This window comes from Leptidea sinapis, chromosome 47 (assembly GCF_905404315.1).
Source record: "Leptidea sinapis chromosome 47, ilLepSina1.1, whole genome shotgun sequence".
NCBI classification, from domain to species: Eukaryota; Metazoa; Arthropoda; class Insecta; order Lepidoptera; family Pieridae; genus Leptidea; species Leptidea sinapis.
This window is the reverse complement of record NC_066311.1, coordinates 2,979,787-2,991,768: the sequence shown is the minus strand read 5'-3', so window position 1 is coordinate 2,991,768 and position 11,982 is coordinate 2,979,787. Positions and strand designations below refer to the sequence as shown.

General features: G+C 35.0%; 2 non-coding genes across 2 annotated transcripts; one reads left to right on the top strand and one right to left on the bottom strand.

Moving 5' to 3' along the window:
* Window positions 1–6,001: 6,001 nt before the first annotated feature.
* LOC126978235 (small nucleolar RNA U3) lies at window positions 6,002–6,205 on the bottom strand. The gene has a single exon (XR_007732557.1). It is a non-coding gene; the product is annotated as a small nucleolar RNA U3 (small nucleolar RNA).
* A 3,244-nt stretch (window positions 6,206–9,449) lies between these two features.
* On the top strand, window positions 9,450–9,653 carry LOC126978234 (small nucleolar RNA U3). The gene has a single exon (XR_007732556.1). It is a non-coding gene; the product is annotated as a small nucleolar RNA U3 (small nucleolar RNA).
* Window positions 9,654–11,982: the final 2,329 nt, after the last annotated feature.

The window sequence follows — 11,982 nt, the reverse complement described above, 5'->3', positions numbered from 1 at the left end:
ACGGACGCTTTGGTGGAAATAACCTGACAGCTACGCGGCTTATCTCCTCTTATCTCCTCTCCTCTCCGCTTTGGTGGATAACATGCCTTATTCAGCTCTATTCAGCAGAAAACAACTGTTTTCTATGGGCCTTAGCTGAATAAAATTTTATTACGTTTATAAAATGAAGACAAATCTGTTATTATCATGAGAGTGCAATAGATAGATTTCAGCGCTGTTCTACCGCATTCAGCGCTGATCCGCCGCATTCAGCGTCGAATGGGCGGAACAGCGACGAACACAAAATGGTTCTTGACTCCTCATCGATAAGTTGCGACCTGCATAATTCTTGAATAGATTTGATTTATTATTATACGCGAGGATTGAGTTCTCTCAATTCTCTCTCCTCTCTCCGAATTCTTTCGGACGTCTTTTCTTATTCTTACGATGTTGTACGTGGCCGATAGAAGCAGAACTGTACCTATATGTGTGACCAAATTAGTTAAGCGGAACTGTTGTTGCGTAGTTTTTGTGGCCTCCATGGCCCACGTCCTGTGTCACTGTAAAATCGTTTAGGTCTAACAGCATAGAGATTATAAGTCGTTGGGGTGTGACACCCAAGTCCGACATATGGGCTCCGTTTCGGGGTCTAAACAACTACTAAGAAAACTGCGGAATCCTAATGCAGCTGAATAAGTGTGAGTAGGCCCTAAATAAGGAGATCGAGACGATGAAATAACTACAGATTTTGACAAACCACTGACAACTCAGGATTGATATGGTCGCGCCGTGTTAGTCTTACCTTTGGGAGGCTTGTTTGCCTGGCATCAACATCCTGTGATGTCGGCTAGAACCACAGCATAGCCATTTTCTCCCATAAAGCAGTAGGTAATCTGTAAGTGGGTATGCGCGTGAAGAAAGATATACAAGGAGGGAGCTGACCTGGTAAATCCTGGTGCTCCTCTTCAACTCCGGGGGAGACAATTGGCCGGATTTATATAATACATTCTTTCTTCTTCGTTTAGTTCATGTTTGGTGGTTAGGTCACTAAATCACTGACGAGGTTAGTTTGGTGGCGCGTCCTTCATTAAAAGTACGAGAATACTAGAAGAATAATACTAGAGAAACTAGAATAGAATAGAATATATTAATATTATATTGGTTGTTCTATACATAATAAATTAAACTCTGCTTTTTTATGAATTTGTCAATAATATTTCATAACATCAAGAATTATTTCGTAAAATATGCTGCAATTATTGAAACCATTTCACAGAAGTCCATACAAAACAAATATTGGAAATCAAAATAATTAAGGGTCATAAAAACGAAATTAAAACTATCCTATCTCTCAAGTTGGACTTAACTGCACTACATGAAGTAATCAGCGTTAAAATCCATTCATTAGTTTAGGAGTTTTCTGAAAACAATCATCAGGACACTGGATTTATATATATTAAGATATTCATCATTAGATCATTATGCTAAACATTTTATTTAAAAATCTATAGCCTTGATCAAATAAGACTCTTAGTAACCTAAACTCAATATAGATTTGCGTCAATATTACATAGACCGTCAGTAATAATATCCCAAATTGTTTATTAAGGTAAGTGCCAAAACCTGGCAGCTTTGTGGCTCGCCGGATGTGACGTCACGGATGCACTCCACACCGGAAGTGGTCTAAAAGCCTGCATTTATCTAACGGTTTGCTAAAATCAATAGCGAGATAGCTTCCAATTTTAGCGTGAATTATTTATTGTACCTTCGGTATATGTGGGCATTTTATAATTTAGTAAACGGTTGAGCGGGTATTCATATAAACATTACATGTATCCATAATTGATCAAAATTTTAGGATTAGGCGTCTTTGGCGTTATACTAACAAAGACCAAGCCGATTGAAATTAAAAATCACTTATTCATTAAGGTGAAAAAGTAACACTTCTGAACGAAAATGTTATTCATTTTGCCATTTACCAATACACAAAAAGTAAGGCCATAATAAGAAAAAGTATAAAGAAACATACACCCACTCATTTAAATTAAAATTAACAGATTTACCATTATACAAAACATATTATTATGTACAATCTCTGCCAAGTGATAAAACAGAAATAATAATATATAGAATTCTCGTGTCATGGTGTTAAACTTTGAACTACTCCGAAACGGCTCGACAGTCAGCATTAAAAAATACATATAACTTCAAATTTTCACCCATCTACGATCAACAGTTACTTTTGTAGCGCGATTTTAATATCGGCAATACAACGTTTGCTGGGTCAGCTAGTATATAACATAATAATATTGACAGACTTTAACACAAATTATCTTGCCCCAAACTAAGCATAGTCTGTACTACGGGTACAAGACAATGATATATTTAATACAATATACTTACTTAAACATATATAAATACTTATAAACATCCATGACTCGGATACAAACAATCATATTCATCATATAAATGATAGAGCCTACCGGGATTCGAAACCGGGACCTAGACCTTACCTCTTTTAAATATACGATCGCTTTTAATTAATAGTGCAGAAAAAAAAATAACACAAAAAAATCAAAAGAAATTTAATTCAAAATCTACCTTTAAGATATATATAAACTTGCAAATAAATGAGCGTAAATGTAAAATAATTTTAAATTAATGACTTAATTAGTATATTTATTATTACATTACTTGCTGCCACGACAGACTATTTTTTCAAAAAAAAAATATAAGCACTATGAAGATTCAAAGAATTCAGAATTTGTGTTGGTGTTATGAAAATATGTGACAGGCGATTTATCTAGCTGAACTTCAAGCGCACGCACGATTCAAAAGATTTGAAATCTCTTGGTTAATTCAACAATTATATTATATTGTTAAAAAATTGTTAAGTAGGTTAATTAGGTACCTATTGAATTAATCACGCTCAGACAGGCAAACCCGGTGAATGACATCGTTATTAAATAATTTATGTGAACACGTCGAAAAAAAATAGTAGCAAGCTGGTAACCTCTATTTTCAGCCACGCACGCACATTAAAACAAAGTGACTGACGTTTTGCGAGTGTAAGACGTAGCTTATCACGCACACTTAAGTAATAAACCTGGCCTGTTATCATGGGTTGCTTTTTTTTAATAAAAATAAGGGACGAGACGAGCAGGACGTTCAGCTGATGGTTATTAATACGCCCTGCCCTTTACAATGCAGTGCCACTCTTTAAAAACCCCAAAAATTTTGAGCGGCACTATTCCTGCGCTCGTCACCTTGAGACATAAGATGTTTAGTCTCATTTGCCCAGTAATTTCTACTAGCTACGGCGCCCTTCAGACCGAAACACAGTAATGCTTACACATTACTGCTTCATGTCAGAAATAGGCGCCGTTGTGGTACTCATAATCTAGCCAGTATCCTGTGCAAAGGAGCCTCCCACTTGGTTAACAGCAAGAGGCTTTATCTAGACGTTTAAACTATCTAAGATTATGTTTTTGATTTTTTTCTCTATTTATTACTGTGTGCTGACCGGTTTGATAAATAATTTTTGACTCATCATTTTAAATATAACGAGAGTTACAACACGGTTACAATAAATTTTAGCTATAGAGATGCCGGATAGATATATACCACAGTCTATTTCTACAGCCAATCCATAGTATGCAAGCACTATATTTGTATTTCGCTTTGAAGGGCGTCTTAGCTAGTGAAATTACTGATAAGCGCAATTGCGATACCGCTCAGAATAAGAATAACAATAAAATATTATGTTAAGTTTTTTTTTGTATCGTCTCGTCACTTCGTTTTACCAAAAAATATCGCGCGGCTCATCAATGTAACAGATAGTGTCCTTTTTGACTTGTCAGATGTATCAGAGCTTATTTGCACTTGATTTTATTAACTTTATTAAATTAAACTATTCCGTTCTCATATAGAAATTTTCATAAAAATACATTCTTGTATTTTATTCACTTCACCCGCATAAGCACGGCGTCGACGCAGCAAAGGCGTTCGATATCGTGTGGCAAAACGACTTCTTAATAAAGTCGTAACGGACTGGTTGTGCAAGACAGACTCGTGCGACTCATTTGGGAATATTTTACGAATCGCATATTTCGTTATCGCATTTCGATACGCTCTCAACGGCACGATTCATCAGGTCAGGAGTCCCCAAGGGCTCAGTACTTTCCCCAACCTTCTTCTGTTTCTTTACATCCGACATATGACGGTTTTGTTTTTTACTGCCACGTTTCATGCATTCCTATTGTTATTTAGAAGCTTCAAGAAATTTTCGATGAGATTCGATAGAATTGTATTGAAGTTACCAACGCTAAGAGTACATCGGTACTCGCTATGAACCAACTATTAAGGCACATAATTAGGACCCCATTTGTTCAGACCAACCTGTACGGTACGCCCATTCCTTGAGCTGGCGGCATTAAATACCTGGGAATATCTCAAAATCACAATATTTCATGGATCGTATTTACAGGGTTCCTAACAAAGCCGAGTTTACCCACTTGTGCAAGAGTAGAAAGGAGAATATGTACTGAGTTTTCTGCGTTTCCTACAGCGTTTGCAGGTGGTGTAGAATAAATTTATGCACAAGGTCACCTGTGTCCCGTAGTATGTCCAAATCGTACCCCTTCATCGAGCCTTTGATCCGCCCACCATTGCTCAGCAGATCAAAGAGCTTTCACGAGGCATATTCGACAAGACGACCCACAAACCTTACTCCTTGGTGGTAGAGCTGTACTACATACATATAGAGTTACTGCACCCGAATGTAAAACATATTAGATGATCTCGACACGTCCTCATGGATCCCGAACACCAACACTAGCTTTTAGGTCACTATAGGTAGGGTTACCATTTAGTAATTTCAAAAGTCCTGATAAAAATTCTTATTATCATTAATATTTTTAAACGGACCTTTTAGTTGATGTTGTCTAGATTTCATTTCTCGTAGATATTAGAGACTATATGATATTATTAGTTAACTAGGACTAGTTAGAGAGCCGCACTTAATCCGGACCAGAGACTAAAAGTCCGGACATGTCCGGATTAATATGGACGGTAGCCCTAAGTACAGGTCGGTTTTTGCCGGCCATTTGCATTTGTCACGTCATTCCTAGAGACGGATCAGCGCAGTTTTTTTATGGAAAAGGAAGACAAATGAGCGTACGGATCACCTGGTGTTAAGTGATCACCGCCGCCCCCATTCTCTTGGAACACCAGAGGAATCACAGGAGCCTTGCTGGCATTCAAAGAAGGTGTAAAGGTGAGTGTACCTTTAGAGCATAGTTTAATTTAAAATAAAACTACTTTTTAGCTTAGTTACGGCGAGATTGTAATACAAGTGTGGCAACATTAAAATAATCATAGAACTATGTAACCTAGAAGAAATTAAAAAAAAAACCCTTGCAGAGAGTCAATTTGAAAAAAAGGGTCTTGTCATTAACCTCATAGTTCATACTATCAAATTCAATAAAAAGCGAGTAAAATCAAAAGAGAAATGGCCAAAATAAAATTTATTGTTGAATGTGTGTCGCCCGATAAAATATTTATTTCCCTATTCTACGATGTTTAACGATTGACTTTATCGTGTACGAATTTTATACAGCTTTAAAATACGAGACGGATGATACAACTAGCATAAGAGCTGTTGAACAATTAAAAACGTATTAAATAATCTAATCCAAGTACTTACATAATATTATTATAAAGATTAGTATCATTATATAGTTGAATGAAAATATTGACATTCTACCTCAGATTCTTCTGCGGGTACATAAAAATAGTTACGTATGGTAAGTAGAAGTGGTTAGATCATTTGAAAAATTTTATGTCAGTGGCTAATTAATTTTTTTTGTTAGAATTAGTTATAATTATTATAATAGGGGTGAGACGAATTAATCGTTACAGGTATACCGGAACCGGTAAAATATACCGGTTCACGATTGTCTCTGTGACAATTATGCTAGAGTTATTAAATTTTACTTTTGTTTTTAAAGGGTGTCAAAAAAAAGCCACTCAGACAGCGACAGCACCCCACGCTCTCCTGCAAGCAGAAGAGTGAACGATCACCGAGGGCTGAGGACCGATGGTCCTCGCCTGCCTCACGCTCAGGGTGCCGCGCCACGCTTCATCATCGCGACCGTCTACTCCTCAAATAGTGTGAAGGTTCTCGGGAAGAACTTACTATAGAAATGATCCTATGAAGTAAGGTCTTGTTGCAACATCGGAAATTCGAGATGGTGATGATATTAGAAAAAACTGTGTCAGCGCGTTTAATATTATGCATGAATCGTAGCAGCGAACTCTATTGTGGGTTTAAGTAAATACTGTTTGTATAAAGCGACATCTATTGACGACTTCGTTAGGCATAATCTATTTAGATCATTATCATTGATTCGTAGAGCCACATGACTCTTCCAATGATCTTGTATCTGACTCATTTATTACCATTTAAACCGCAATATTTGTTTATTACGATATTTTTTAGGATGCAGTTTATTTATCAAATTTTTGTCTCTTCCTTTTGTTTAATAATTTTATGAAAGATGATTGAGACTTTTATTGCGTCAAGCGACATCTAGATATAGATGGTTACTAACACGACCTGTACGTCTTATTAATCTTATAGTTTAAATAAAACTCTTATTAAAGGATTAAAACGAGTTAATATTAACGGTGCTTTTACATTAGGTTTTGCGTAAAAGACTATATTTTACTTTTTTATTAATATTATCTTAGTTAACCCGACGATTCGAGACCTTTCCAGATCGCGTTTTCAGGGGGATTGAAACAAAAACTATTCTAATCCTTTAAGAAGTTCTTTATTTGGACAAAAACTTTATCAACATTCAAAATATTCCCCAGGAAAAAAATGTTTCTAATATTAGAACGCAATAATATGATTCTATTATTAATACTGTAACGCGTGAGCTCTCCCTCACACGTGGGATCGTTGTAGACTATAACAATATGATTATTCTGTATCAACTGTTGCGTAGAGATGTCGCTTCATTGTGCGTGTTGTACCGCATTTATCACGGGGAGTGTTCCGAAGAGCTGTTTAACCTGATTCCTGCCGCCAAATTCCACCTCCGCACGACACGCCACAAGTTAGGATATGATCCCCACCATCTGGATGTGTGGTGTCCTCCACAGTGCGGTTTTCAAGGAGTTTTCCTCCACGTACTACAAAGCTGTGGAATGAGCTTCCTTGTGCGGTGTTTCCGCGACGATACGACATGGGTACCTTCAAAAAAACGCGTTTACCTCCCTTTAAGGCTGGCAACGCTCCTGTGATTCCTATGGTGTTGCAAGAGATTGTGGGCTGCGCTGATCACTAAACACCAGGTGATCGGTACGATCGTTTGTCCTCCAATTCTATAAAAAAACCTATTTAATTCATTTACTTTTTAATTAATATTTATCTTATAACATTTTATTTTAAATTCCATATTAAAGTAGGCCGAAGGCCAACCGTTCTTACACAACATCATGATAATATATTCTCTTCTATGGAATCATGTCATTTCAATTTATTTAAATTATATTTTAACCTTTACCGTGAACCGCATAACATTGAGTAACCAATATAATGTATGATTTATAGTTGATTTATTCATATGTAGGTATATATACATAGGTATAGGCTATAATGATATAGGCACATATCTTTTTGAGATACCTAGGCCTATCGAATTGAGTATCCTTTGACATACTCTAATGACTAATCAATAAATTTTACTTTAAAATTTTACTGAGAAATGTTGATCATAGTCGACTCTAGCTGTAATAGATTTTTCTGTTTCTTCCTATTTTTTTTACCTTCAATAATGAAATAAGATTTTCTTCCCATATTATTAGGCCCAGCCAAGCAACTAACAACTAGTTAAATTTATATATGCATAACACAATAAAACCAAGTTTGTTTATTTATAAATTATTGTTTACTATGTATGGTATGCTACACCACTTTTTTTATAGAATAGTAGAATAAACGAGCGTACAGGTCACCTGTTAAGTGATCACCGCCGCCCACATTCTCTTGGAACACCAGAGGAATCACTGGAGCATTGCCGGGCTTTAAGGATGGTGTACGCGCTTTTTTTGAAGGTACGCATGGTTTTACCGTATTACTTGTTGTAAAGGGCTCATATACAGCTTCACAATTTTTTAACGATTAAAAACGTTTTTTAATGATACCTACGTTATTTTTAACGCTTTTAAAATATATATTTATAGAGAAAATATAATAATATCGTTAAAATTATTATAATCAAAATTTTCATCAGACTCTGAATTAACCTTTCTTGTAGTATTTGGAACCAAAAATTTTATTTTTGCGTTATTTATCCTCATACTTTTGTATATACAGTAATCGCCCCTATAACGCAGTACCCTTTTAACTTGTTTGTGACTAACAAAAACTGGTTCTTAACTGTATTAAACTGGAATTTGTGCGTTATTGATTCGGAAAATTGATCTTTTATTACAATAAAATTTAATAGATACTCATCCCATTTCAAATACATAATTATTTACTAGTTAAAGTCTCACAATGAAAAATCATTTAACTAAATTCAAACTTGTCAAAACTTGGAACTCTACAATTATTAAGTTAAGCTAAGAAAAGCACATGAAAATAACAGGAGCGACCAGAGGGAGGCTCCTTTGCACAGAATGGACGGTGCCTATTTCTGCCGTGAAGCAGTAATGTGTAAGCATTACTGTGTTTCGGTCTGAAGGGCGCCGTAGCTAGTGAAATTACTGGGTAAATGAGACGTAACATCTCATGTCTCAAGGTGACGAGTGCAATTGTAGTGCCGCTCAGAATTTTTGTGTTTTTCAAGAATCCTCAGCGGCACTGCATTGTAATGGGCAGGATAAATTAGTTAACAACAGCTGAAAGTCCAAACTTAACACATTCTTATTAAAACAACCTACATACTGTTATCGTATGACCAAATAGGAATTAGGAAATGAAGTTATTATCTTCTTTATCCACGCAATTAAATAACGTTAAGAATTTTGATATGTCGAAAATATTAATTCTCATACTAAAAATATATTTTATTATATAGATAACTCAACTAGCCATTACGACATTCATGAGTATTAATGTCAATACCAAATGTTTTGTTCTGTGACATAAATACGAAGTCTATTACTCGTACTAATAATACGCCATCTCTTGCAAAACTCTTTAACAATGTAAAAGATATCGTAAATGAGTCCAAATAATACCGTAAGGTCATTAGATAACGCTTTGTTGATCAATGATCGTTATTATTGATCTATAGTTTGCGATTTTCAAGGTAGTAAGTAGATGTCGCTTTACACAAACAAACAGTATTTACTTTAACTGACAATAGAGTTCGCTGCTACGATTGTTGTATAATAAAAAACGCGCTGACACAGTTTTTTCTAAAATCATCACTACCTCGAATTACCGATGATGTATTAAGACCTTACTTCATAGGATCATTTCTATAGTAAGCTCTTCACGAGAACCTTCACACTATGTGAGGAGTAGACGGTCACGATGAAGAAGCGTGGCGCGGCACCCTGAGCGTGAGACAGGCGAGGACCCTCGGTCCTCAGCCCTCGATGATCGTTCAGTCTTCTGCTTGCAGGAGAGCGTAGGGTGCTGTCGCTGTCTGAGTGGCTAATTTTTAACAAATTTTGAAATTAAAATTCATTACTCTAACCTGCTTGTCACAGAGAGTAGTGAAAATCGGTATATTTTAATATAATCAAATCCGCGTTGTGCATAATTAATATATATTAGGTATTATTTGCTATAATTAGTATCTGGATTCTGGAACATTGTATTCTGTTGATAAAAAATCTATCTTTTGGACATAATGTGGCTTATAAAAGTGATATTTTGTATAAAAAATGCACTAACTGCTAACAATCTGACGACCTATATAGCCGCGTGGTTAGTGACGCTGCCTACTGCGTTACAGGTCACGGGTTCGAATCCCGGTAGGTGCAATCATTTACATGATGAATATAGATGTTTGTTTCCGAGTCATGGTTATTTAAATTTTCTTACCTTGCTAAAAAGAACTCTAAATCACCGCAAACTCTATACAATATAACGCGTTCCAACACTATACTTGGTACTCCTTCAGCTTTGTTCTATCAATGTTTGAAATCTCTTATCTCTAACGGATACAGCAAGAAAGAAAAGGAGAGTGAATCTCTTACTGTTACCAATTCAGATTGACAAGTTTTAAACAGTCAGCCTTGGCATAAGATCTTTAGTATTTTGAATATTAAACGCACACATTGACAAATCAAAATCACAGTTTTTTACTTTCTCATAAACTCATATTTAATATGGGAAAATTTTTGAAGCATGTGGTAGATACTGTAACGCGTGAGTCCTCCCTCACACGCGGGACCGTTGTTCAATTAAACAAACGTATTCAATTCTCATCATTTCTATTCATTTTATAACTTAATACATATTAAACTATATTTTTTAATGGGCCGAAGGCCGACCGTTCTTCCTTTACTTCATTCTCTAATCTGTCTCGTTGTTCAATTACTATTCGATTCTCTTCTCATCCGCGTCAATATTTTAAATTATAAAAGAATATTCTATCTTTAACATGACGGCCAACCATAGAACAATGAGTTCTTTTATGCGGATAAGAACTCCTTGTTACATCATCCCCCTCCCCATGAGAAGAAGCATGTTGGGTTTTATGAAAATTAAAGATGCTTCTTTATAAACATTCAATTGAAACCTACCTAAATCAGGCATGATATAAAATACAATTGTTAAATAAAAAGAAAAGTAGAATCGTACCCAGCACTTATCGATAGTGGAAACTAAGTACCGCGTACTTTGATGAGTTAAAAACCATATTAAAAATTCCCATCACAAGGCACAACTCTCACTTTCCTAACTATCAGTGAATTATATACAATTAGTAAAAGAGCGATCTATATTGAAAAATTATCCGCATGTAGGTATTTTATTTACAAATTATAATTAATATTAATCAATTTCCTTTAATAAATAAACAAGCTTAGAACCATATGTAAACTCTTTTCAATCGGGCTGAATGAAAATGAAATGACATGTGAATTATTTGACAAAGTAAATAAAGATTAAAAATTCATAAAATAGTTTTTAATGGTTCTAAGATAAATTAAAATCATACAAGAAATTTTTTATTTATTTTACATCAGTATATCAAAACTATAAATTGGATTAATATTAGATTGATCATATTATTATTTTGAATAACCCAGGGCAGTGTTTCATAAGAGATCAGAATTAATTAATTATAGTTGTAAGCGATCATCATAATAAAAAGGGCACCATAATAATACATTATATTATGTATATGATCCTATTGGTATCCAACCCAAACAAATATTATATTATGAGTGGTAGATATTAGCAATAATTATAAAACACAGGAGCTGAACCACACTCCCTACCTGTAGCCACAGATGAGCCAAGTAGTTGTGATCTAAAATGAAAACCGCAAGGCAACAAACATAAAACATCCTTACCTTTTACAAATCATACGCGCCCCAAAGATCTATTCACTCCCTTTGCATATCCTATTCTTCTACCTAATAAATAAAGTTTCCTTATTCGAATAATGGGTGATATGAGCGCGATATGATATTTTGAAACATAACTGCATTATCCTTTTCTGGAGTTGCCTGACAGCACGACACCTTACTGCCTCCCATCTTTTTCAAATTGTTTTCTCTCGACGAATATGAAAAGAAAAGAAATATTAATAAATAAATTCGTTATAAGTTTACTACGTTTCTGATGTTGTCCGTGGAAATACATATTTTTATTATTATATTATTTCAACCATTCATTCCGTTCTTACATTAAATCTCCCTGATTTATATTCTTCACCTTTCTTTCTTACCTTAGGGAAATAAAATCTATATTTTCTACAATTATTTACTTTATTGAGGTAGAACTTTTTTGAGGTTTTGTTGTAGACCTAA